This window comes from Artemia sp. Qi Xiang Cuo, chromosome 16 (genome assembly GCF_049724085.1).
Source record: "Artemia sp. Qi Xiang Cuo chromosome 16, ASM4972408v1, whole genome shotgun sequence".
Taxonomy (NCBI): domain Eukaryota; kingdom Metazoa; phylum Arthropoda; class Branchiopoda; order Anostraca; family Artemiidae; genus Artemia; species Artemia sp. Qi Xiang Cuo.
The window spans coordinates 50,182,561-50,208,217 of record NC_142809.1 but is presented as its reverse complement, the minus strand read 5'-3'; the positions used below and the strand labels follow the sequence as shown (position 1 = coordinate 50,208,217).

Sequence of the window (25,657 nt, the reverse complement as noted above, 5' to 3'; positions counted from 1 at the left end):
AAATGACTATCAGAAAATTTTGATTAGATGTATTTGGGGAAATGGTGGGCATGTTAGAGGGGTTAGTTGCTCTCCATTTCATTTTGACTATTAAAAGGTACTAGCCTGTTAATTTCCAATTAAAAGGGCCCCTTTTGAAGTTTCTACAACAATGCTATCTATAAAAACATTATATGCCCCCAGGATATAACTTACAACCATTGCTCTAGGGGGTTTGTCATCCTAAAATACAAAATTTCTGGAACTTTAAACCATGTTGGACAAGATGGCTATCTCAAAACTTTGATTGAATGTGTTTGGGGAAATGTTGGGTGTGAGAGGGGGGTTAGTTGCTCTCCATTCAGTTGACTATTAAAATGGGCACCAGCCCTTGCAATTTCCATTCAAATGAGCCCTTGCCCTCAGGGTTGTGGCGGGGGAGAGAGTTGTCATCCTCAAAGACCTAATTTCCAGAACTTTCAACTATGTTGAACAAAATGAATATCTCAAAATCTTGATTGGATGTGTTTGCAGAGATGATGGGTGTGACAGGGGGGTAAGTTGACCTTCAATCCCTTCTGACTATTAAAAAGGGCACAAACCCTTTCAATTTCCAATTGAATGAACCCTTTTTGATGTTTCTACAACTCTCTATAAAAACCTTATATGCCCCCAGGGCACAACTTACAACCCTTGATCTGAGGGCCATGTCATCCCCAAACACCTAATTGCCAGAACTTTCAAATGCGTTGATCAAAATGGCCATCTAAAAATTTTAAATGGATGTGTTTGAGGAAAAGCTAGGCATGAGAGGGGGTTAGTTGCTCTCCAATCACTTTTGACAATTAAAAAAGTTCACTAGCCCTTTGAATTTTCAATCAAATGAGTTCTTTTTAAGTTTCTACAAGAAAACTTTCAATAAAAACCTTATATGCCCCCAGGGCATAACTTATAAAGACTGCCCAAGGGGTTATCATCCTCAAACACCTAATTTCCAGAACTTTCAACTATGTTGAACAAAATGGCTATATAAAAATGTTGATTGGATGTGTTTAGATAAACTGTGGGCATAAGAGGGCACCAGCCATTTCAATTTCCAATTGAATGAGCTCTTTATGAAGTTTATGTGACAACATTTTCTATGAAAACCTTATATGCCCCCCGGGGCATAACTCACAACCCTTGCCCTGAGGGTTGTGGGGATGCTGTCATCCTCAAAGACCAAATTTCCAGAACTTTCAACTACATTGAACAAAATAGGCATTAGCCATTAAAAAGGGCACTAGCCATTTCACTTTCCAGTTGAATGAGCCCTTTCTGAAGTTTCCATGACAACACTTTCTATGAAACCTTATATGCCCCCACAGCATAACTTCCAACCATTCCCCTAAGGGCTTTGGGGGGGGGGGTCTCTTATCCTCAAATACCTAATTTCCAGAAATTTCAACTATGTTGAACAAAATAGCTATACCAAGATATTGATTGGATGTGTTTGGGGAAAAGGCGGATGTGAGAAGGGGGCTAGTTGCCCTCCAATCACTTTTGACTAGTAAAATGGGCACTGGCCCTTTAAATTTCCAATCAAATGCACCCTTTTTTAAGTTTCTACAACAAAGATATCTATAAAAACCTTATATACCCCAAGGGTATAACTAAAAACCTTTGCCCTGAGGGCTTTGGGGGGAGTGTCTTCCTCAAAAACATAATTTCTATCTGGAAATCAACTATTTTGAACAAAATGGCTATCTAAAATTTTTGATTTGATGTGTTTTGGGAAATAGTGGGTATGGATTGGGTGATGGTTGCCTTCCAATCACTTTTGACTGTTAATAAGGGCACTAGCCACTCCAATTTCCAATTAAATGAGCTCTTTTGAAGTTTTTATGACAACTTATTTGATAAAAAGTGCCCTGGCCTAGAAAAAAATAATAAGTATAAATAAATAAATAATACTTTGTGCCAACATTGTTCATTACTTAGGCAACAGCCTTACTGTACTGCCTAATATTACATACAGTGTTATACTACAATCTGAAATCAGGCGCCCGTCTTCTCAATTGTGTGTTATTTAATTGGAAGCAACATCACTCCCCTCTATGCCAAGTCTGCTTTGCAACTGAGAAACTATACTGCATATCTCATTTGATTGTCAGCCACTGAGCATGGAGACTATCTCCCTTAAATACCTCTGCTATATGGCTATTATTCCAAATACCTACATTACAATCCTGAATTCTAACCAGCCTTGGCAAATGGATATAAAAAATTTTAAGGTATCCATTGATATTTTAAAGAGAGTTGGATTAATTAGTGTTTATTAAAGCATAATTAGGCCTACATCATTAGAAAGAAAGAGATTCATCACTTTTGTCATTTTCTCTGTAATTTTTCTCAATTGAACAGATTTTTGTTGAAGTTCTGTGGCCTACTTGTTTTGCATTATATTATTATTATCCAGGCACTAATATATACTGTATGTGGAATGTCAAACAGGAAATGCTACAGTCACCCAACAAAACCCATCAAATGGCTATTTGCAAAACCTAAATTGATTGCAAAGCATTGTTTCTCATAAAGTTCTCAATATTTAAATGATTGTTTTTGGGGTTTAGTGGGGGGGGGGGGTACCTAAGTTAGCTTATGTATTTAAGGTACTGGTACATTAAAACAAAACCATTGCTATACACAAAAGAAGTCACATTTGGTTAATGCTAACAAAGTAAAATAGGTTGAATATATAATAGTTTAGAAACAGATTTGGGCTATGCATTTGCACATTAGGGAGGGGTCGGGTGAAGCATAGCATATATTAAATATGTAACCTAACCTAGGTACCTTTTTCACCCCCTAAACCCTAAAAAAAAATCATTTAAATATTGTTAACTCCATGAGAAACCATGCTTTGCATTCCAAATTTAACTTTTGCAAATAGCCATTTGAGGGGTTTTGTGTCTGGTTTCCTTGAGACTTTATAGTATTAGTTTATTTATAATGCACCAGTACCATATTTAATAGATAGGGGAGACCAGGGCAATATGGACACTTAGGTAATATGGACACCCCACTCCTATATACTCCCGGTGGCTTTAGATTAAATTTCATTATAGCCAAAATAGGTGGCGTTAATGGTAGAGACACATGGTAAATGACATCTGTCATTTGGATTACGCATTCATTTCTGAGAGCATAAACTTGGAATTTTCAAACGTGAAGTAAATTTCTTTGTTTTCACTGAATTAAAATTTCACAATTATGAAAAAATTAAAAAATCACAATGTGTTTAAGGCTAGTTCAAGACAGCACTGTTTAGGCTAGTCATTGTGTACATATAATTTGAAGTGGCACTTCATGGAGAGGACATATTTTAATTTTTTTATTGCAACCTATTAAGGGGCAATATGGCCACCAAAGATCCAGGTAATATGGACAAGGGTGTCCTTGATGCCGCGATTACAGCAAAATCTACTCCACATCTACATTATAATAGATAACTCTGTTTCAAATGGCAAGAAATTATCTAAGAAAGTCAACCAGGGGCTTAACAGACAGGCAGACAATTAAAGAAGCTTTGCTAAAGATTTGCAGTGGTGTTTCAAGAAGGAAACTCAACATTCCTTGAGCAAGCCTGATAAAATGGATAGAACTTTGGAAGGAAGTGCCTTTAAATGAACTTGTGAGTAAAGAACCAGGGGCATTTAAAGCTGATAAAGGTATTAAAAAATAATTAAGTGGTATTGATGAAAACAATCTAGCTAATTATGTGACAAAAGGTATTAAGCTGCACTATGGACTCAGCCCATAACAATGTCCTATTCTGGCCTATCAGTTTGCAAAACTGAACAAGAAAAGATTCCGGATAGCTGAGAAAATAATAAAATTGCTTGTGCAGATTGGTTACATCATTCTTTAAAAAAAAAACAAGTGTATCTATCCATTCTCCTTGTGCTATGATCATTGCTCGGGCAATAGCTTTCAATCAAACAACAGTCAATGAGGTTTTTGACAATTACTCAGCTGTGTTAGAAAAGGAGAAATTTGAAGCTTATGCTATATGGAATGTTGATGAAACTGGTCTTACTACTATGCAGAAGCCAAAGAAAGTGTTTGCTCAAAAAGGTGCTAAGCAAGTTGGTCAACTAACATCAGCTGAGAGGGGTCAGCTTGTAATAGTATGTTGTGCAGTTAGTGCAACAGGCATAGCACTTACCCCCTTTATGGTCTTTCCACATGTTCACTTCAAAGATAGTATGGTCTCTGGTGCCCCAACTTGCAGAAAAGGTGCTACTTATATAAGCTGATGGATGACTGTTGAAACCTTTCCAGAATTTCTTAAACACTTTCAAAAGCACACACAATGTAGTGTTGCCTCAAAAGTCTTATTGATCATGGACAACCATGCAAGCCATATAAGCCTAGAATCAGTAGAATATGCTAAATTGAATGGAATAGTGATACTTATTATCCCACCACACACAAGTCACAAGCTTCAGCCCCTGGATAGATCAGTCTTTGGACCATTAAAAGCTCACTACAATAGAGCTGCTGATGCATGGATGCTTAACCATCCTGGTCATCTCATCAAGATTAATAATATTGCAGAACTGCTTGGCACTGCTTTTCCGCAGGCTTTCATGCCGCAGAATATTCAGACTGGCTTCAGAGTTTCTGGAGTCTATCCCTTCAACCGCAATATTTTTATAGATGAGAAATTCTTGAGTTCCTATGTCTCTTATCATGCAGAACCAGCCTCTCTTAGCATTTATCTTAATTATATTAATGATCCATCTAAACCAAGCACATCTTCTAGTGCATCTTCATAATTATTAGAATAAATGCCTGTATGCCCAGGTATCTCCCTTGAACAGATTTCTCCTCACCCTAAAGCCAGTGCCAGAAAAAAACATTACCAACCACAAGGGGACCAAAAGCATTATAGCCAGTCACACACCTGTTAAAAGTCAACTGATGGAAGACTCTGCTGAACGAAAAACAAAGGCTAAGGGAAATAAAAAAGTGAGAAGTAACAAGGCAAAAATTAGCAAGAAAAAAGGGAAAAAGACCCAGAGTTTTGACACCATAGAGTATTCAGGATGAAATAGAACAATTCCATCTAAGTAACTCAGATGAAGAAAGCATGCATGCAGATGTTGTGGGAGACATTGACTATGAAGAAGTGAAAACTGGTGACTATGTACTTGTCTTAGAGGGAAAAATAGAGAAAATCCCAACCAACTCAATTGCAAAGATAGTTTTACACAAGGAAGACAAATATGAGATACTCTATTTAAAAAGGCTTTTGCCTTTCCTGAAGCTTACAAGAACAGATTTTTACATTTGACAGAGCAAGAATCAAAATGAACATAGGGCCTCCATCACTTACTGGTAGCACTATGTGACAAGCAGAACAGCGTGTTTTTCAAGTGAACCTGTCACAATTTGACATCAAGTAGTTGTGATTGCTTAAAGTTTAAAGCTTCACAGTTGAACAATTGAGTTGAATTAAAGCCTACAGCTGAAAATTGCCTAAGTTGTCACTGCATACCTTGCTGTTATATATATTTGATACATTTCTAATAAACAACACACTCTTATCTTTCTGATTTCTTATGCTTCTCTTTTACTTCTGCTTTTTACTCTTTGGTTTCTGACTTTAGCAGCCAAGGGTATAATGGACATCAGTGTCCTAATTACCCATTCCAAGTGTCCGTTGTACCCTGGAAATCCAGATATATTGACACTTTTTGTTGGTCACTTCCCATGAGAATCTGGTAAGAGGTACAAGTTTGTTATGAATAGCTCAAATAAAGCTAACATACTGAAGTCAATGTTGGTAGAATTGGATGTGCAAAAAAGAGTCTTACTACAAAGTTATTTGCAATCCTGTGAAAAAGTGTACACAATGCCCTGGTCTCCTCTACTATGCTTTACCCACCATCCACCACTCCCCTAATGTGTAAATATATAGCCCAAATTTGTTTCTAAACTACTATATATTTATCCTATTTTATTTTATTAGCATGAACCAACATACAGTAGCCTATATAGCAGTGCCCACATAATGCATTAGTACCTTGAAATTTTGACAAGACAATATTTTACCTTAATTTTAAGTTCTTAGTTTCTTTTTCTCTGGCTTTAGTTCTGAAAATGCAATTCCTGTTATTTGAGCAGAATTTTAAGCCATATTAAGTTTTTTTCAAAATTTAGGAAATGTATTTGCACACATTTAAAACCTTATAAATTGGGATTGAGCAAAATTGTGAAGCTGAAAACAATTTTCTTGTACTTCATTTAAGCAGAAGATCTGTTTAGTAAGGTTCAATTTTTATAACACACACAGGTCATCAAAGGTCAGGACCCTCTAGAAGGAGAAGGATTTGCCTACATGACAGGTCCCCTATTGAAATTTATACAAAATAACATTTACCTTCATTTTCGGTTATCAGTTTCTTTTTCTCTGGCTTTAGTTCTGAAAACACAATTCCTGTTTTTTGAGTAGGATTTTAAGCCATATCAATGTTTTTTTTTTTATTTAGGAAATGTATTTGTATATCTATATAACCAAATAAATTGGGATAGAACAAAGTTTTGTAGCTGAGAACAATTTTGTTGTAGGCCTACTAAATTTAACCAGAATATGTATTTTGCAAGGTTTCACTTTTATAACACACAGATTTATAAAGGTCAGGACTCTCTATAGGGAAAGGTAGAGGTAGGTACTTAAAAATAGCCTAGGCTACCTTCCTGGGACATACTTTATCCTGTAGACCCATCCCTGAAAGTGTCATTTTCCTAACCTAACCCCTTTCAAAGATAGCCAAAAGCAACTATCTCATTCAGTGACTCTTGTTTTGAAAATGTAAATTAAAATAATCTAAAGCTATACTTTGGCTAGCCTATTTAATAGAAAATCCTATAAAATTTAGAAAACTGCTTCAAAAAATTCCTAAAATACTTGGTCAGTCTATACCATTCTCCCCTCCCTCCTAATGAGTAAATAGGCTAGCCTACATAGCTCAAGTTAAATAGACTATGTTCCTACTGTTTATAGGAATGATGTAAGTAAGGGTCTTAGGGCTCGTAATGATGTTTTTCTTGTTTTTATGGTGTTTCTTTTAAAATATGGCTAACTTTTGACAAATAGCCTACCTGCAGTTTCAACTATTTCTTTAGAACCTCAACCCACATAAACGCATTTCATAAGGTTTCTTTGAATGAATGAACTGTAGTGAATCGAGGCGTGCGTCCTGAACATCAGATCATTTGCCCCTCTTCTTTCTGGGTTGGGTTGACAATGTATCCCAATCTTTGAATATTTCTTCTTTTTTCAGGATAAATTCATATCCTACTTCTTGGGACAATTGACCTTATTCGTTTTTGAAGTGCCACCCTCGGATAGAAAAAGAACTACTCGTGGCAGCCATGTTGTTGGTAAAAATCGCTCATCTCTAATAGGAATAAAGAAGAAAATAACAACAAAAGTCTACTTTGTGTGGTCTTTTTCGAGTCTTGTCAATGGGAGGACCATACTGTTGTGTTCCCTTGTGCAAAGAATCTTGAAAAAAATCCCGAGACCTAAAACTACCTGACAGAGCAAGTAAAAACAGCTTCTTTTAGCCTTTAGCCCTAACATAGCATTTTCAGCTCCAAAGCCTGGTGAGTTATAGGTTATAAAAAGCCTGATTGACTTGTAAATAAGTCAAATGAACTATAAAAAGTAGCCTAGACTGTAATTTAACTTTGGGTTGGTAATACTAGTGGTTAAAAGGGCTATCTACATGGTATTGCCTGATAAGTTTGTTTAGGCCTATTGCTATGCAGACAATGCACCTCCCTCCTAATGGTTCAGATATGGTCCTGAACTATATAGGCCATTTTTTATTGTTCCTTTGCTAATACAGGTTTGCTGTACCCATAAAAATCACTGTAGGCTGTAAAAGGTTTCAAAGAAGTTATTGAATAAGTATTTTTTTAAATGTGGGTTGGTAATACTAGTAGTTAAAAGGGCTATTTTTGTGGTATTGCCTGATATGCTTGTTAAGGCCTAAGCTGTGCAGGCAATGCACCCTCTCCTAGTGGTTCCAAATATGGTCCTGGACTATAGGCCTATAGGAACTTCAAAGGAATTGTTGAATAAATATTATTTAAGACATAGATAAATATGAAGAAAACTATGGTAATGTAATCAATAAAGTGTATTACACTTTATAAAGTAAGACTGTTATGGTCTTATTGTTTTCTTTTTGTAGGCCTACCCATTATAAATCTGAGAGACAATCAGAGGTAAATTTACAGCATGTCATATTATGGATTTACAAATAAAGTAAAAATACTATTTGATACCTTTTTTATGCTCTTAACAAATATAATGATCATTTTTGTCAAAATGAATCTTACCCTCATCCCTAGGCTATATATACCAATTCAGGGTATATATTTGCACATTAGAGGAAGGGGGGGTAGATTTTAAACTTACCTCTCATTTGTATCAGAAATAAACTTTACCCCCACTGCCCTCTTGTGCAAATATATACCCTGAATTAGTATATATAGAGGCGGGGGTAAAATCCATTTCTGAAAAAAATTACTGTTATATTTGAAAAGAGCATAAAAAAGCATCATGTAGTATGTTTAATTTATATGTAAGTCAATGATATGAACTGTCAAAAATTTACCCAATCAGAATTTAAGGGGCATTGTCTGGGTGACAACTGTCATGCTGAGAAAGTATAACTTCAGGAATCTAACAGTTCCAGTTTTATTGACATGTTTTATTATTTAGTTTTAATATAACTTTTTCTTACATTTAGAAAATGTAACAACGGGGTACTAATTTATAAATTTATTTTTTTTTAACATTGTTCCCATCAGGGGCATAGCTCCAGCATTTGATAAAATTATACTTAATCTACTTTTGGCTATCTTGGAAAGTGGACAGGTTAGGAAAACGAAACTTTCAGGGATGGGTCTACAGGCTAAAGTATGTCCTGAGAAGGTGTTCTGAAGTTCCTACCTCCACTCCTCCCTCTAGAGGGCCCTGACCTTTGATTTTGAGTGAAACCTTGCAAAATAGATCTTCTGCTTTAATGAATTACAACAAAAAAATTTTCAGCTTCACAACTTTGCTCAAGCCAATTTATTAAGGTTTTAAAAATACACAAATAAATTTTCTATATTAAAAAAAAACCATTTACATGTCTAAAAATTGTACTCAATTAATAGGGATTGTATTTTAAGAGCTAAAGACAGAGAAAAAGAAACCAATAACTGAAAATTAAGGTAAAGACTTGTTTTGTCAAATTTCAATAGGTTCTACCTGTTATGTAGGCAAATTTCAGGACCCTTTAGTAGGAGAAGGAGTGGAGGTAGGTAATTGAAAATACCATCCCAGGACATACCTTAGCCTGTAGATCCATCTGTCTTTTTTGTAAAATTCTTTTTTGCTACTTTTGGCTATCTTGGATAGGGGTTTGTTTATTAAAAATAAACTTTCTGGGTTGGTCCTACTGTAGTAATTGTGTCGTGTTATGGTTTTGTTAATTACCTACCTCCACTCCTCCCTCTAGAGAGCCCTGACCTTTGATGACCTTTAAAAATCTGTGTGTTATAAAAGTGAAACCTTGCAAAATAGATCTTCTGCCTAAATGAAGTACAACAAAGATTTTTTTTAGGTTCACAACTTTGCTCAATCCCAAGTTATAAGGTGTTAAAGTTATGCAAATACATTTCCTAAATTTTGAAAAAAAAACATGGCTTAAAATTCTACTCAAATAACAAAAATTGCATTTTCAGAACTAAAGCCAGAGAATAAGAAACTGATGACTAAAAATTAAGGTAAAATGTTGTCTTGTCTAAAGTTCAATAAGTATAGACCTGTCATGTAGGCAAATTTCAGAACCCTCTAGAGAGAGAAGGAGTAAAGGTAGGTACTCCAAAATACCATCCTGGGACTTACTTCAGCATGTAGATCCATCCTTCAGAATTTCATTTTCCGAACCTAACTCCTTTCCAAGATAGCCAAAAGTAGCTAAAGTAGAATTTTATTCCAGCAATTTATTGGGGGGGCAAAAAGTCCATAGTCATGGGCTATATTATATTTTATTTTGTCCAATTTATTGGAAAAAACTATGGTAATGTAGGTTAATCATTAATGTGTATTGTACTTTATAAAGGAAGGATGTTATGGTCTTAGTGTTTTCTTTTTTCCCCTGCCATCCTCAAACAACACCACTGGTTTTTATCCGAAAGAAAAATTCTAGTTTAACTGCTTGTTGCTGTCTTGGAAAGGGGTCAGGTAAATGAAGCCTTCAGTAATGAATCCAGGACCAAAAACACAAGCTAAAAAGGTATTACTAAGCTTCCATTTTAACCCTTTTCTGATTTCCAAGTCTAGAAATTTGCCTACTTGGCAGGTTATACCTATTGAAATTTTGACAAAACAACATATTACCTTAATTTTCAGTCATCGGTTTCTTTTTCTCTGGTTTTAATTCTAAAAATGGAATTACTATTATTTGAGTAGAATATTAAGCCATATCAATGTTTTTTTTCTAAATTTAGGAAATATATTTGCAGATCTTTGAAACCTCATGAATTTGGATTGAGTAAAGTTGTGAAGCTGAAAATAGTTTTCTTGTACTTAATTAAAGCAGAAGATCTGTTTTGTACGGTTTCAGTGTCAGATCACAAAGATTTTGAAAGGTCACTGCTCTCTAGAGGGGGAAGGAGTGAAGGCAGGTACTTCAAAATACCTTTCTATTACATACTTTAGTCTACCTGTCCCTGAGGTAAAATGTTGTTTTGTTGAAATCTCAAATGGTATAGACCATAGACCTGTCAAGCAGACAAATTCCTAAGACTTAGAAATCATAAGATCGTTAATGTGGAAGCTTGGTAATACCTTTCCAAAGTATGGTTTTGGCCCTGGATTCATAACTGAAAGTTTCATTTTCCTAACCTAACCCCATTTCAAGAGAGCAAAAAGTGTCAACAATTTACTTACATTTCTGTCAGTTAGCAGTGTAAAACCTCTTAAGAAAACTGAAAGACAAATTCTCCCCTTGAATATTCCTGAAAATGAATGGAAACCTTAGCCTTAAGGAACAATGGTAGATTAGCCTCCTCCCTATAATGCCAAGCTTTAACAATTCTAATACCAATGTCATGTTGTTTATCATAAATCAAATAATTTTTAAATTTCCCAGAAATTATTACCTCATTTTTTTTGTTGGGGGTGGGGGGAAACGAGGGTTCTTTTTCCATATCTGCAAGGGGAAGGGTTTATTTAATTTTTGTTGATCAAAATTTTTGGGGGGTGGCTGCCCCCCCCCCCCCAAACAACACCCCTGATTATGGGAAGGGTCATAATGTATATTCTTAAAAAAATTATATTCTATAGACTGTAAGAATATTATCAAGCTACACTAACTATTAAGATAGAATATCAAGTTAGACAGATAATAAGCTTTCTAAGACTCATACACCTTTACCTACCTAGCTGAATATTTGACAGTCTATGCAATATACAGAATATCTACCTAATTGGATAATAACATAGCTTTGTATTTTGGATATACATCCAAATAGGCAGATAAGAAGATTCTCTAAGCAGTTTTGGGTTAATATCCAACTAGCCAGACAAATTGTTTCTCTTAGGAACAGCAAGAATATCCACCTAGTTGGATAATAATGTAGCTTAGTGTTTCTGATATATACGTATCCAACTAGGCAGATAAAAAGATTCTCTAAGCAGTCGGGTTAGGCCTAGGCTAATATCCAACTAGCCAGATAATTCATTTCTCTTAGACACAGCATGAACATGTAACTATAACTAGGTGGATAATAAAAAGTCTTAGTACTTCTGATATATATCCAACTAGGAGGATAAGTAAATTCAACTATACATTTTTTAGATAATATCCAACTAGCCAGATAAATTGTTTTTATTAGGCAGAGAATATCTACCTAGTTAAATAATAATGTTGCTTAGTGTTTCTGTTATATATCCAACTAGGCAGATAAGAAGATTCTCTAAGCAGTTTGGGTTTAATATCCAAATAGCCAAATAATTCATTTCTCTTAGGCACAGCATGAACATCTAACTAGGTGGATAATACCAAGTCTTAACACTCCTAATATATCCAACTAGGAGGATAAGTAAATTTCATTATACAGTTTTGGGATAATATCTAACTAGCCAGATAAATTGTTTCTCTTAGGCACAGCAAGAACATCTAACTAGGTGGATAATAATGTAGCTTAGTGTTTCTGATATATATCCAACTAGACAGATAAGAAGATTCTCTAAGCAGTTTGGGGTTAATACCCAACTAGCCAGATAAATTGTTTCTCTTAGGCTGAGAGAATATCTACCTAGTTGGATAATAATGTTGCCTAGAGTTTCTTATATATATCCAACTAGGCAGATAAGAAGAATCTCAAAGTAGTTTAGGGTAAATAACCAACAAGACTGACAATTCATTTTTCTTAGGCATATCATGAAAATCTAACTAGATGGTTAATACAAAGTCTTAACCCTCGTGAAATATATCCAGCAAGGAAGATACGTAAATTCCATTATGCTCTGCAGTTTTGGGATAATATCCAACTAGCCAGAAAAATTGTTTCTCTTTGGCAAAGCAAGAATATCTAACTAAGTGGATAATGCTGAATCTTAGATGTTATGATATATATTTAACAAGGCAGGAAGTTACTTAACTAGCCTACCTAGTTTGAGTAATATCAGAAGGGCTATGATAAAGTATTATCCCCCAAGTTAGATGTTTATGCTATGTCTAAGAGAAAAAATTGTCTGACTAGTTGGATATTATCACTAATTTGTATGAAGAATTGACTTATCTGTCTAGTTAGATATATATTACAAACATTAAGTTAAAGCATTATCTACCTAATTAGAGATAATAACTAGGCTCTAATACTCTATTGTATTTGACCAGCAATGTAAAACTATTTTTCTTATAAAGATTAATTATTTTACATTTTAGATTATTCACTACTTGCTTCAAAGGATTGTTCAGATATCTAACTAGTTGGATAGTATAGGCACTAAGTAAGCATGGTTGGATATTGTTTTTACATTCTATAGAATAGAAATTTTTAGATAATATCCATTGGGTATACTCCCCCTGATTATGAATTAACTTTTTGATTTTCAGAATGGAATGATTCAGAGCTACTTGTTTTGCTTCACATCTCTATTTAAGTTTGAGTAACTTCACTTTGAAGCTTTATCCTTTTTATCATTTCACTCTGTGCAATTTCCTGGTGTTTCAATACATTCTCTTCTACTAAACAACTGTGTATCTTAGCTAGATATATTTGAAATCTACCTTCCTTTCATAGTAAGCAAATTTGTTCTCTATGAAATAGAATTAAAAAGCATCGGGGTTAAGCATTTAAATCCACCGCTGTTCATTTTAAAAATGAAGAGTGCCAGGATCGGCCACATCATGTTTTGTGATTGTACCTCTACTGGATTTGCTGTGGGAAGGGGATTAGTTGATTAAGGTGAGTTAGTAACAGCTTTTTCTAAAGTAAAAAGTTGACATTTTAAAATAACAGAGTACCACAATTGAGTGTTTGATTCACTCATCTATCTAATTGAATCCTGATGGGTTCTGATGAAGTTGTGTTACCTTTATCTTACGATATTACTTATAGGGCCTAAATCAAAAGAGGAGAATTTGAAAGTATCTTTTTCTTCTTTACATTAGTTATCTAAATTTGCACTTCAGAGAAAATTAATATCAATCTTGATCTGTGAATTATTCTAAAAAATTGCTTCATTTTTTCTAAAAAAGCTCTTTCATGTTCTTTGAATATTTTGGGCAAACATGTGAATTGGTTTTAAAAAATTATGGTTTTAGTATCTAAATAAAAAAAGAAAACCGACGGGACGTTTTTGTACCTCTCCCAAATTTTCTTGAATTGGCTGTGCTGTAATTTTCTAATTTTATGAGGCTGTTCTCATCTACCAACCCAACCTCCTGTGCTTTATTGAGATTATATTCTTTGGTGTCGATCATACTATTTTGACAACCACTGGATGGCGAAGATTGCTAATGAATTGTCCTATCAGTGCCACAAAGCTTAAAAGTCTCTTTATTACAAAAAAACAAAAAAAATCCTCAGGAGCAATGTGCCAACGAAATTCCTTAGGGGGGCATTTGCCCCCCCCCCCTTAGTTACGCCACTGCATTCACCTATTTACAGTAGTTTGAAATCCCTATAAATTTGACTTTGTTTATCTTGTATCTTGGTTTTATCTTCCAAAGTAATGGTGGATGGAGTTCTCATATTATCAAAGCGTTAAATAGGGGAAGAGCTGCAACATTTTCACTTTTCAGGAATAAAATGAGTGGAATAAAGAATTTGTCTTTGCATAAGAGGTTTTTTTTATCTAAGATTATGCCGATTCTCCATTACGGGACAGAGATCTGGGGACATGAGAACGCTGCCCAGTTAGAAAGCGTTCAGCTAGGTTATTTTAAGAGATTGTACAGGTTGCATAAAATGACCCATACCCAGTTTCTTAAAGGAGACCTTGGACTATGGTCTCTTAAAAGTTATAGGACAGTCCAAATGACAAAATTTTGGCTAAGGGTTGTACAGTTACCCAGTGATAGGTTACTGAAGGCTTCAAATCCCTGTCATCAAAATCCCCTTTCAATGGAATAAAAAAAATTATATTTCTGAAAAACCCAGAGGTATTCATACTTTTTACCCTTCACCCTTTTGGTTGTCACTGAACTTGCATGGTTACTGAGCAGAGTAGAAGCACTACTACAATCAAGAGTCAATGATACAGTCAGTTTCCACAATCCTTAGGGGCTATCACTTCTTACCCTTCAATGTAGACTATGTTCCAGGTCAAAAATTAGTTTTCCTCCCCCTAAAGAGGATTAAAGCTTGCAGTTCTATTTTTAATTAACTGATTAGGGATACAAAGGCTACTTGAGAGATTTTGGGAAGTGATAAGCCCTGAGGATTGTTGAAAATCTGACCGCTCATCAGCCCTTGTTACAACTATCATCCTAATAGTGGAATTATATTTCATGTTTCCTTTCACAAGCTTCCAAGTGATAAGGATCTGAGAAAGGAGTGGCTTGTGAAGATTTGAAGAGATGAAGGTCCCTTGTTCCAAATCTCAGATGCCTACACTAGATTATGTTCTAGACATTTCAACACTGAGGACTTCTATGCTGGTTTTGTATCTGGAAGAAGAGAACTCACTTCCGTATATGAAAGGGGCTGTGCTCTCCTCAACGCCTCGCTCTTTACGCTAAAGTTTGACTTTCTCACAACTATTTTTTAAAAAAAAAAAACATTCGCGAAAAGAGCGCGGCGGGGAGGACAGCACAGCCCCTTTCATATACGGAAGCAAGGGTTTGGGGGGTGGCAGCCCCCCAAATACACTTCCTAATCCCTGCACGGTTTAAGGTTCGAACTTGTGACTCAGCCTCTTTAACTCTTTAGAAAACAGAGTTTTTTTAAAATATTTTCTGCAGGTTTTTGTACTGTTTTTTAATTTTTTTTGCTTGAATAGCTTTTAGCTTATCTTTTCTGTAGTTAATGTTGGGGGGCTGCCGCCTCCAAAACCCCCCGCTTTTGAAGATTCTTGTGTTAAGGCTTTTAATTCCTGAATACTCAAATCAAATGCACAGTAAGATTTTCTTTTTTCAACTTTTCTTCGAGCATGTGGGTATACTGCATGTTATCAAAGCAGTGGAGACTTACCTGTAACCTGAAGGTCGACTGTGATATTCTTCTGGAGACGCCTGTTGAGCTGAATTATTTAATAGATTGGATTTAAAAAAGAAACTGAGTTTCTTTTTTAAACTTTAAATTCAGTATATAAAAAATTTTCTCTCACAGGGAATCGAACCCGGATCTTCCGCCTGACAGTCAGGACCAACAGCTATTGTACCTAAGAGACACTAGTTATATTGTTTTAGTCTGTGGTATCTTTTTGACGCAAGCAAATCCCCACAAAACTTGATATTTGGTTTTTGAAAAATAGGGAAGGAAGGATTGGATTGAGCTGAAATTTTGAGGATAAGCTCCCAGGCCCCAGCAAAGCTTATCCTCTAAATTTCAACCTAATCGGACAACGTTAAAGGGGGGTTGTGGTGGGAAAAATTTACATGGGCTCTTATAGGAAAACGAGGTTTTTCGTAAATATAATTCGGGGGATAATTCTTTCGGTCTGAAAATATCAAAAGGCCCTAACAGGTCGAATTCCGCTTCAAATGAGTCCTCATTCACCCGGATCCGATGCCAACTGTGGCCTGTAGGCGTGGCTGATAAAAAAAAGAGAAATGAACTTTAAGTGGCTATATTTGTTTTTTGGAAAACAGGGAAGGAGTGATCGGATTGAGCTGAAATTTCGAGGATAAGCTCCCGGGCCCTAGGAATGCTTAACCTCTAAATTTCAGTCCAATCGGACAACGTTAAAGGGGGGCTGTGGTTGGAGGGTTGAAACTTCCGGCCCACTTTTACCCATGAAGATATGAAGTCCGGAGGAGGTGAAATTTTGCACGTTTCTTAGTTGGAGCTTGGCCTACAAAAAGCGATCACTGCTGTCTCTCTGCAGCCACTAGGACTTGAAATCGCTTAACAGTGTGGTGGGTCTCCTCTGTAGAGACACAAGTGTTCATTCTTAATTTTCAAGGTAGAAATAAATAAAGCAAAATTTGAGAGTTCAAGCCTCAGAGATGAGGATAGAGATTTCGTGCATGGTGTACCAACCAAAGAAGAAACCAAAGTACTTGGAACAGTTTTCAACAACAGTTGGAAGAAAACGCAGAAATTAAATTGGAATGAAATTAGAAGCATTGTAAAAAAGGCAATTTCTCATGGAAACAACTGAATTCTAACTATACACCAGAAGGCTCCGTATGTAATTATTTCTGTATGCCCTATAATATGGTATTCTGCAACAGTTTCTCTACCAAATAAAACAGCATTAAAGGAAATAAAAAGAATAATTTATCAATTTGTATGGAAAATAAAGTACCCAGCCAAATTAAAGAAAACGGATTTGAATAGTGGCCGAATTTTTGATGAAAGACAGGTTTTAGTTAGGTTTCTTTTATATATATATATAGGTTAAAAAAAGAGTGCTTATATTTACAGGAACTCATAATCACATAATCAAAAGAACTCTGAATCACAAAAATAAAAGGAACTCAAAATACATTGCTTCAACTTTTACGAAGTGTTGCTTCTGCAACATGGACCGTTACTGAAACTTGAGCGTCAACCAATCAGCGTCGCGAAACTCAACTGAAACGTGTTCACAAAGAAATTTTTTTCAGTAACTGGTGCCTGTGAGGGGTTCTCTTTTGTGGTTTCTGAATACGTCGAAAAGGTTTATCACATTAATCAAAGGACCTCAAATTGCAGAAGATCAGACAAGTATTCAAGATAGTGCTGGAAATAGAAATCAGTCAGAGTTTTGAATTCATTTTCACAAAAAACATTATCAAAAGTTATAATTTACGTTAGTATAACATTTATGTACAATGATACAAAGTCAAACCATGATAGTCCAGTAATGCCAAGTTGCCCTTGGATCTTATAATATTAGTGGTGGTCTTTTCTCAAGCATGGGAGGTATGGGCATTCAGCTAAAAACTGTTCCTCAGTTTATTCTCAAAGGCTATATGGGCACTTGACTTCAATAATGCCATGTGGGTCTCTTTTGCATGGGTCAAGCAAACGTCTATCAGGAGACGTAGCAAGCCAGTACTCAGCTGGTATCACAATCCCACAGTCTATAACCTCAACATCCCTTCCTCTTTTTTTCATATTTTTTTGTACATTCGAACAGCAGTTGCTTCATGCGTCCTGCCCCACTTTACAGCTGGGTTTCTATCCAAATTTCTATCTGCAAATACAAAACTGATTTTTTGCTCCAAGGTGTTACCCTTTTCACCACCAAACCGAATTTGATGGAGGTAAGTCGAAACTTACGTGCACGAAACCACGTTTCACTATCAGTCTGTCTGCGAGAATTTTTTTCAATTTCTTTGGCTTCTGATGCTGACACTCTTAAGGAGTCTATCACTTGCTGCTGTTTTGGATCAGGATTTGTCAACATGTAACTACCTGTACGCCCATACACAGGAAAATCAGGAAACTCAGCAGCCTTGAACAATGCACTGGTTACAACACTGAGATTGGTTATAATACCACAAGTAGGATCATCTACTTGTAAATGGTTGGTCAATGTTGACAGCACTGGACATTCCAATAATCTATTCTGAACAAGCTTGGCCTGGAAATATTCTCCTCTTTTGATGCCGTCTTTCAAAAGATCTGCAAGAAAATCCTATTTTAAAGGTCTACTTAACACAAAAATACAAGTTTTAGCATGCCTTGGACTTCAAACTTAAAGTGCTTGCATCAATCTGGAAATGAGAGAGCCAGCAGCGTAGCCAGGATTTCGTTTGGGGGGGGGGTGTCAGTCTACATAATATAGTAGTCAAGAAAGCAAAAAATGGCATTAATTGGAGTGATGGATCCAGGATTTACAATGAAAGGAGGGGGGGGGGAAGAAGAAAAAAGTATTTCCTTTTCTCGAGCAATTTTAATTATAGGCAAGGTCATCCTAATACCTTTGGACCTTAGGAAGGGACGATGAAAATGTGCGGAATAAGTCAAATCTGTGCAGAAAATTTTGAGGTTTGAAGTGGTAAATATATCTATTTTGGGCAAGAAGATGGTTTGAAAGCAGTGCTTTCTGCCGCAAAGCAGCTGAAATTTTAGAACCATGTATAACTAAAAAGTGTACTATTCCATATATTTACTTCTTTTACACCTATCTTAGAGGATTAAATTATCTTAAAACTAGTGTTGTGTGAAGAGTCTAAGTTTTAAGAAAATGTCTAGTAAGAAATGTCATTTTCTATTTTTTTTCTGCTCATAATGAAGTTGGTGAATAGTCAAGGATAAAAAAGTATTTTCTGGCATGAAGCACTACATTTTTGGATTTACCACTAAAGCGTGCATTTTTTTTTTTCTATGAACAAGTAATTACTCTTTGGCTCCTTAATGCCTCCCGCCTACAGGACCTAATCTTCTGTGCCAACCATACTATTTTGATGACCATTGGATGGTGAAGATTGCTAATGAATTGTCCTGTCAGTGCCAAAAAGCTTAATTTTTCTGTTAAAAATGCATTTTCAAGTCTCTATTACAAAACCAATAAAAGAAAAATTCCTCTGGTGCAATGTACCAACCCATCCTTAGTTATGCAACTGATGATAAGTTCCAGGGTTTTTGAAAAGTCTGGAATAAGCAATTTAAGGCATTACAAGAATTCAGAGGGAGGGTGATCACCCCTATCCCCCCCCTAATATACGCTAGTGACCGCTGTAACCATGAAAGCCATGTAAAACCTTGTGTAAACTTGTACGACAACCCCTTTTGCTTTATTGGAACTTGTTATCTGTTGTCTTATTCCTTGGCATGTGTACTGGTAGTCCTGAAGCAAAACTTCTGAGATGCAAGTCAAAACAGCAACTCACAGCATGCTTCACACATGGAACAGTTCAGCTACTGCATTCCCCAGTTCAAAGCCCAGAAAGCTGCCCAAAGGAAGAGCAGAGAAAAACAAAGAAAAAGGTTTTTCTCATCATCAAAATGTTCACATGAGAGACATCTCAGGATCCTAAGTCCAGGAACAGCTTACATTTGAAGATATAATTTTTAAACATACGTTATTGTTTCTGAGAGTAAAATAAAATTGCTTTTGTGAATCAGATTTACCTTTATAAAAAACCATTAACAAAAATAAACAAAGATTATGTAACAGAAACTCTGTCCTACCTGAAAATGCAGATACAGCCGGGCTAAGGGAAGAACTAAGTTACACAACTCGCAATCTCAGACTGAGAGAATCATCTTTACTGACTCGTAGGTCATACAGCTGCACTGTTTTTGGAGTTGACAGTCCTCCTTCTCGAACTTGGCGAATATCAATGTCCATCACCCTTTGTGGCTCAAGATCCCGCTTTCTCATGTAATTCCATTGTTGAGGCATCTCGGTGCAGCTCAGGGAGGCAGGGATTTCTTTGTACTTCAGACTTTGCATCAAACTGATAATTTTCAAGAGCAACACCAGGTGATTGCAAAAAACACTTACAACAACTCATGAACAAGCACTGTTGATAAGCTGACTGTCACATGAAAGATAGACTGTGATTGAATGCGGCTTCTTCATCTTTTTAAAACTGTGATATCAACTCCCTTTTATCACTAACCCTTTATTTCCAAAAATTCCTTCCACTTCTAAAATATGCACGGTTTCCAGGTCAATATATTGCTCCACCAAAAAGCTGTAGCTTCTCTTGAGTTGCCGGCTGGTTGAATTTGAAGCTTTGTAATAATCTTCAATAAGATTGTCTGAGATAAGTGGGACAATATCAAGATCTCTGCACCACTGGCCCTAAAAAATATGAGAAAATTAGAGTTGACAAATTTTGTTCTGATTTGTTCTTCAAATAGACATAGGCCTAACCAGTTAAACTGAGGAGATTTGAGCATGGTTTTTGGGTATGAAATGACTTTATAAAGTTCTGAGTGTGTTGGAAGAGTAAACCTACTATGGGCGGCTTTAAATCAGTGGTTGAGGGGGGGGGGCACCAGCTCCAGACTAATAAAAAAATAAATAAAACTGAATTGGACTGGTAGGGACAATCGTGGGAAATTTCAAAGGGACTCGGCCCCTGGCCCCCCTAACCCCTCCACTACTTTAAAGTATGTTTTTATGAACTTTGAGATGCTGGTGTGTGACAGACAGACATTGAACTTTTTATTGGAGATCTGAGATCAGACAGCAGAGGCCAGATTGCTAAATAAACAAATTTATACTCGTCTGTTTTGTGTAGCCTGAGGAAAGGTTATAAAAAATGAAGCTATCCTACTGCTGAAGGAAAAGTATGAGAAAAACAGATTAGGATCAAGGTCCATTTTCAGGAGAGGAAGAGGACTATTACCATGTGCTGAATTGCTGGGAATGGACTTAAATCTCCCTGATAGCTGACCAAAACCAGGGCCAGAACTAGGGGGGCAAAGGGGGCAGCTGCCCTGGGTGCTGAGTTGTGGGGGCGCCAAAGGTGTCCCCTGCAACCCTCCAAAGTTAATTAATGTTTCCAAAAAACATATTTTGATTCTGTTCTAGGGATAAAAACAGAGGGAGAGGGATCCTTAGCTCCTCAAAACCTCAAATGGCGACCTTCTCAGCTAGGTCAACTCATAAATTCTCAGTCACAACACAAACATAACAGAATTTTTCATTAATATGCGCTCACTCTGCAAAACTCACTTGTACTTTTCATTGGATCCAATATGTTCATGGAACAAAAATCAATTCTGGTAATCGATTAATCAAATTTAATTTCACATTGAATTCATTAAATAAAATTAACTCAATTAATTGAATAATGAATTTGAATTCAGTTTCAAAAACAATTCCGAATAGCTTATATTCTATAAGTAAATCATTTTTTTGTATTCATATATTCAAAATCTAGTTATTGGTAATAGCAAGGCCCAGGGACATAGTCAGGGGCAGGGGCATCACCAAGGAGGGGGGCATAATATTTATTTTAAAATTATTTGCTTTCCTACAAAGAAATCTGAGAAGCAAATGAAAAAAAATACACATTTTAATAGAAAGTTTGAAAATTTTCCAGCACTTTGCACCAGAAAATACCATTTCAGACCATCCAATTATTTTATCTGCTGGCAAATAAGCAAGAAAACAAACTGACAATATCCTTGAACTAAATTTATAAAATTGATCCTTTGCGGCAAACTATTAGTTAATGATTATTATATTTGGAATCAGCATGAAATTCTAAATGGAGATGTAGGTCTATTTCTTAGCTATCTCAATATTCCATGAATGGAAAAATTTACCAAAATGTTACCACATGATGCCTGTGCAGTTGGAACACAAAATATTGACCTGGCAGGACAGAGAGGAATTTTTAGAAGGGCACTGACCCCAAAACCATCCAATTATCATCACCTTTGTAGCAGAATCTAGCCTAAGTTTTATTGGTACTGATTCACAATGTTAATTTCTAAGGGTCAAATTTTCCTTAAAAACTGAAGTCAACCCAGGTTCTTAGGTCATAAACATGTTAAAATTATTGTAGAGACTATGGCGGATCTTTCTGTGTCACTTTTGTTAACTTCTTTGCCTTTTTTGGCACCTAAATAAATGTTTGTAATTTTCAAGTTGGAGTCCATGATTGGCTGGGCAAAGATATAGGCTAGTACAGGTTAAACCTACTACCCAAGCTCAGGAAAAATCAATCCAGAATGCAGGTGGTGTACAGCCTTGCTATTAACAAGATTATCAACAAAATTAACTCACCAGTGCCTTCTGAATTTCAGGAAATTCCATGATAAGTTCCATGTTTGCACAACAAACCTACCAACAATATGGCCGATTTTCGCGCAGCGTTGCAATTCAGGCGGAAAAACGAATAAGGTCTATTCACTTGCGGCTGAACAGAATGTAAATTCACTAGTTGCAAAAATTACATTACTATTATAGTAAATGGCGTAATTGTAAACACTGCTTATAAATATTCGAAATATGGATGAATATGTAAACATGTAGATTTGCTAATTAGGTAAAAAAATGTGATATAATTGTAGTAGGGTTTACCCAAGTCAGCATAAATTGATTGCTATATATAGTGTTGTAGGTTTAGATCCATTAACAGTTTGAAAGCATGTATGAAAAAATCTCTTTTTGAAGATTGGGTCAAAGTTTTTACATCTGTCAGAGGGTCTGAATTCAGTCCTAGTTGAACTTTCAAATTGAGGAGATTCGCTTGTTTTCTTTCCAGCATTTTACATTTCAGTAGTATGTGCTCAGGGGTTTCTTCTTTGATCTTACAGTACCTGCAAAATGGGCTACTGGCAACTTCTCCATTTGGCTGCTTAATTTTATATGAGAAAGAATGGTGGTTGAAGTTAGCTGTATTTGTACTCAGGCAATGAAACCAGACTGATTGCATCCTGGTTGGAAAGGGGGATAGATTTGATGGCTTTAATTTGGGTAGTGTTTTCAGTCGCAATCTAGTTATGTCCCTTATAGTTAGAGGTTTCACTGGTTCCATTTGGCTTTTTGCTCCTTGCTTTGCTATATTGTCTGCTTTTTCATTTCCTTCTATACCCAGGTGACTAGATATATATTGAAATTTAATAACACAGCCTAATCTTCCAGGGCTGCTAAGGTTTTCTTTAGTTTGATGTAAGTCTATGTCCAGTGTTTCAAAGTTAGGGTTTGTTTAAGATATTGAGAGCAGATTTGGAGTCAGAGAATACTACTATATATTTATTGCTATGTTTCAGTTTAATTAGCGTCTCTAAGCCCAAATTGATTGCAGCTACTTCAGCTGTTAGTATGCTGGTCACTGACTTATGATTTTCCATAATCCATAGGCTGTGCTCACTAAAAAAGTACCCACTTCCACATCCATCTTCACTTAGTGATCCATCAACGTATAGTTGGTTATATCCACCACATTCCTATTTTAATAGCTGTCTAAAATGTTGGATTGCAGTTTGGGATTCAATGTCTCCGTGTTTGGGGGGGAAGACTCATAGTGTAATCTCTGGGGTGATTGATATCGACGATGAATCTTTTGCTCGTTCAGTTTTAACATGGTCTTGTTTGATGGGGTATTGTGTCCTGGCCATAATTGCTGACATCAGTGGGGGGTTTTTAAGCTCATGTCGGCTAGCTCTAGCTTCTGGTAATAAGAAATGACGAGGGGTTGTTTCCAATTTTGTCAGGTATCTTACGGTTAAAAGTTTGTATCTATTTTCAGTAGGTGGAAGCCCTCCTTCTTGTAGAAGGTTTTGAATCTTTGTTGTTTTTCTACAACCTGTGGCAAGGCGGATTGCTGTATTTTGCACACATTCTAATTTGTTGAAGAGCTGTTTTGAGCAAGATAATCAGGCCATACTCAATTACTGGTCTGATGTACTGTGTGTATAGTTTGAGGAGGGATCTATCCATACTGCCCCAGGTTGTACCACATAGTATTTGAATAGTTCTCATCTTTTTCATGCATGATTGTATGATATGGTCAACGTGAGGTTTGAAGGTAAGCCTGTTGTCTAGAATTATTCCAAGGTATTTAGTTGCACTGGTAGTTGGGATTGTAGAATTTCCTAGGGTAACTGGTTGTAATTCTACTTTTCGTCTATTATGGAAATATATGATCACTGATATGGGTAGATTCATGCTGGTAGAAAAGTCCTGGAGGCTATTAGAAATAGTTTGGAGTTTATTTGCAACTTCAGCAAATGTTTTCCCTTTTGCTCATGCTCCAATGTCATCTGCAAAAATTTCATGTGGTGAGTCAATTTTTAATGCTGTCATATATAATATGAATAATAAGCAGCTGAGTACAGCTCCCTGTGGGAATCCCTTTTCAATAGGTCTTGAGGATGATAGTTTCCCATTTACTTTAACTTTAAAAGTTCTATTATCTAGAAAGCTATCAATCAGTTTTCTGATTGGTTGGGGGAAACCTAATGCATAGAGCCTTTCTCCTAGTATTTATTTTTGTTCATTATCATATGCTCCTTCTAAATCAATCAGTACAGCACCCAGTATTAATCTCTCATTCATAGTTTTCTCTGCATCTGTCACAAGTTTCAAAATGATGTCTATATTTGAATGGTAAGCTCTGAATCCAGATTTATATTTTGGGAGGATGTTATTTGTCTCTGTATACCACTGGACACGGTTGTACAGCATTCTCTCAAACAACTTACCAAGGGTTGGTAAACATACAATTGGTCTGTATGAATGTGGGTCATCTTTGGGTTTCCCTTGTTTGGCCACTGGTGTTATAATTGCATGTTTCCATTGCTGAGGGAATACTCCTTGTAAGTAGCAGAGGTTAAACGTATGTATAAGAGCTTCTTGGAAATTTCTTGGGGCATTTGATATCCAAGAGATATGGGTTTCATCTTCACCTGGGCTTGCTTTTTGATTCATTTTATCAACTGCTTGCAGGAATTCATTAGTTTTAAAGGGCTGTGTTAGCTCATAAACTGTATTTAATCTTTCATTGTGCCTTTGCTTATTTAACTCTTCTTTGTGGGCAAACTTCTGTTGGTAGATGTCAGCAAGTGCTTCAGCTTTTTTGCTATCATCTTCAAGTTAGATACCAGATACAAGTAGGGGATGCTTAATGTTATTCTTCATTTTTCCTGCTCCCTTGATTCTGTCTAAAAGTTGGTGTATTTTTGATTCAGTTGTGTATATGTCAATCTTTTCCAAGTAGGAAGCCCATGTCAGGGCTTTTGCCTTTCTTGTGTCTCTTCTGAGTCGTGCGCAGGCTTGTTTAAATTGGATGTATGTTTTGGGGTTTGGGTTTTTTCTAAAATTCTTTTCTCCATCTCTTTTTGCAGTAAATGAGGCTTGACATTGGTCATTCCACCATGGTTTTGATGTCTTCCTTGATGATTTGTTTATGTATTGTTTGTTGGTAGTTCTAGGTATTGATGATATTGCAGCTTCTTTAGATGAGTAGTTAGTCTTTTGGTACATAATTCTGTGTTTTAGCTTTCTTGAATTGGCATGTAATCAATATTTTGAGAATTTCTTTAAATTTAG

General features: G+C 36.0%; 1 protein-coding gene and 1 long non-coding RNA gene across 3 annotated transcripts in view; both read right to left on the bottom strand.

Moving 5' to 3' along the window:
* The window catches only part of LOC148943051 (uncharacterized), a 35,838-nt gene extending 28,537 nt beyond the window's left edge, over positions 1 to 7,301 (bottom strand). For both annotated transcript variants that reach the window (XR_016143038.1, XR_016143039.1), the window contains exon 1: positions 7,129 to 7,301. The gene's annotated coding sequence lies outside the window, so the exon portion shown is untranslated. The remainder of the gene's footprint in view (positions 1 to 7,128) is intronic.
* Positions 7,302 to 20,242: 12,941 nt separating this feature from the next.
* LOC148943050 (uncharacterized) lies at positions 20,243 to 22,462 on the bottom strand. The gene is made up of 2 exons (XR_016143113.1): positions 22,388 to 22,462; positions 20,243 to 20,449 (listed from the first exon to the last, which is right to left on the bottom strand). It is a non-coding gene; the product is annotated as an uncharacterized LOC148943050 (long non-coding RNA).
* Positions 22,463 to 25,657: the final 3,195 nt, after the last annotated feature.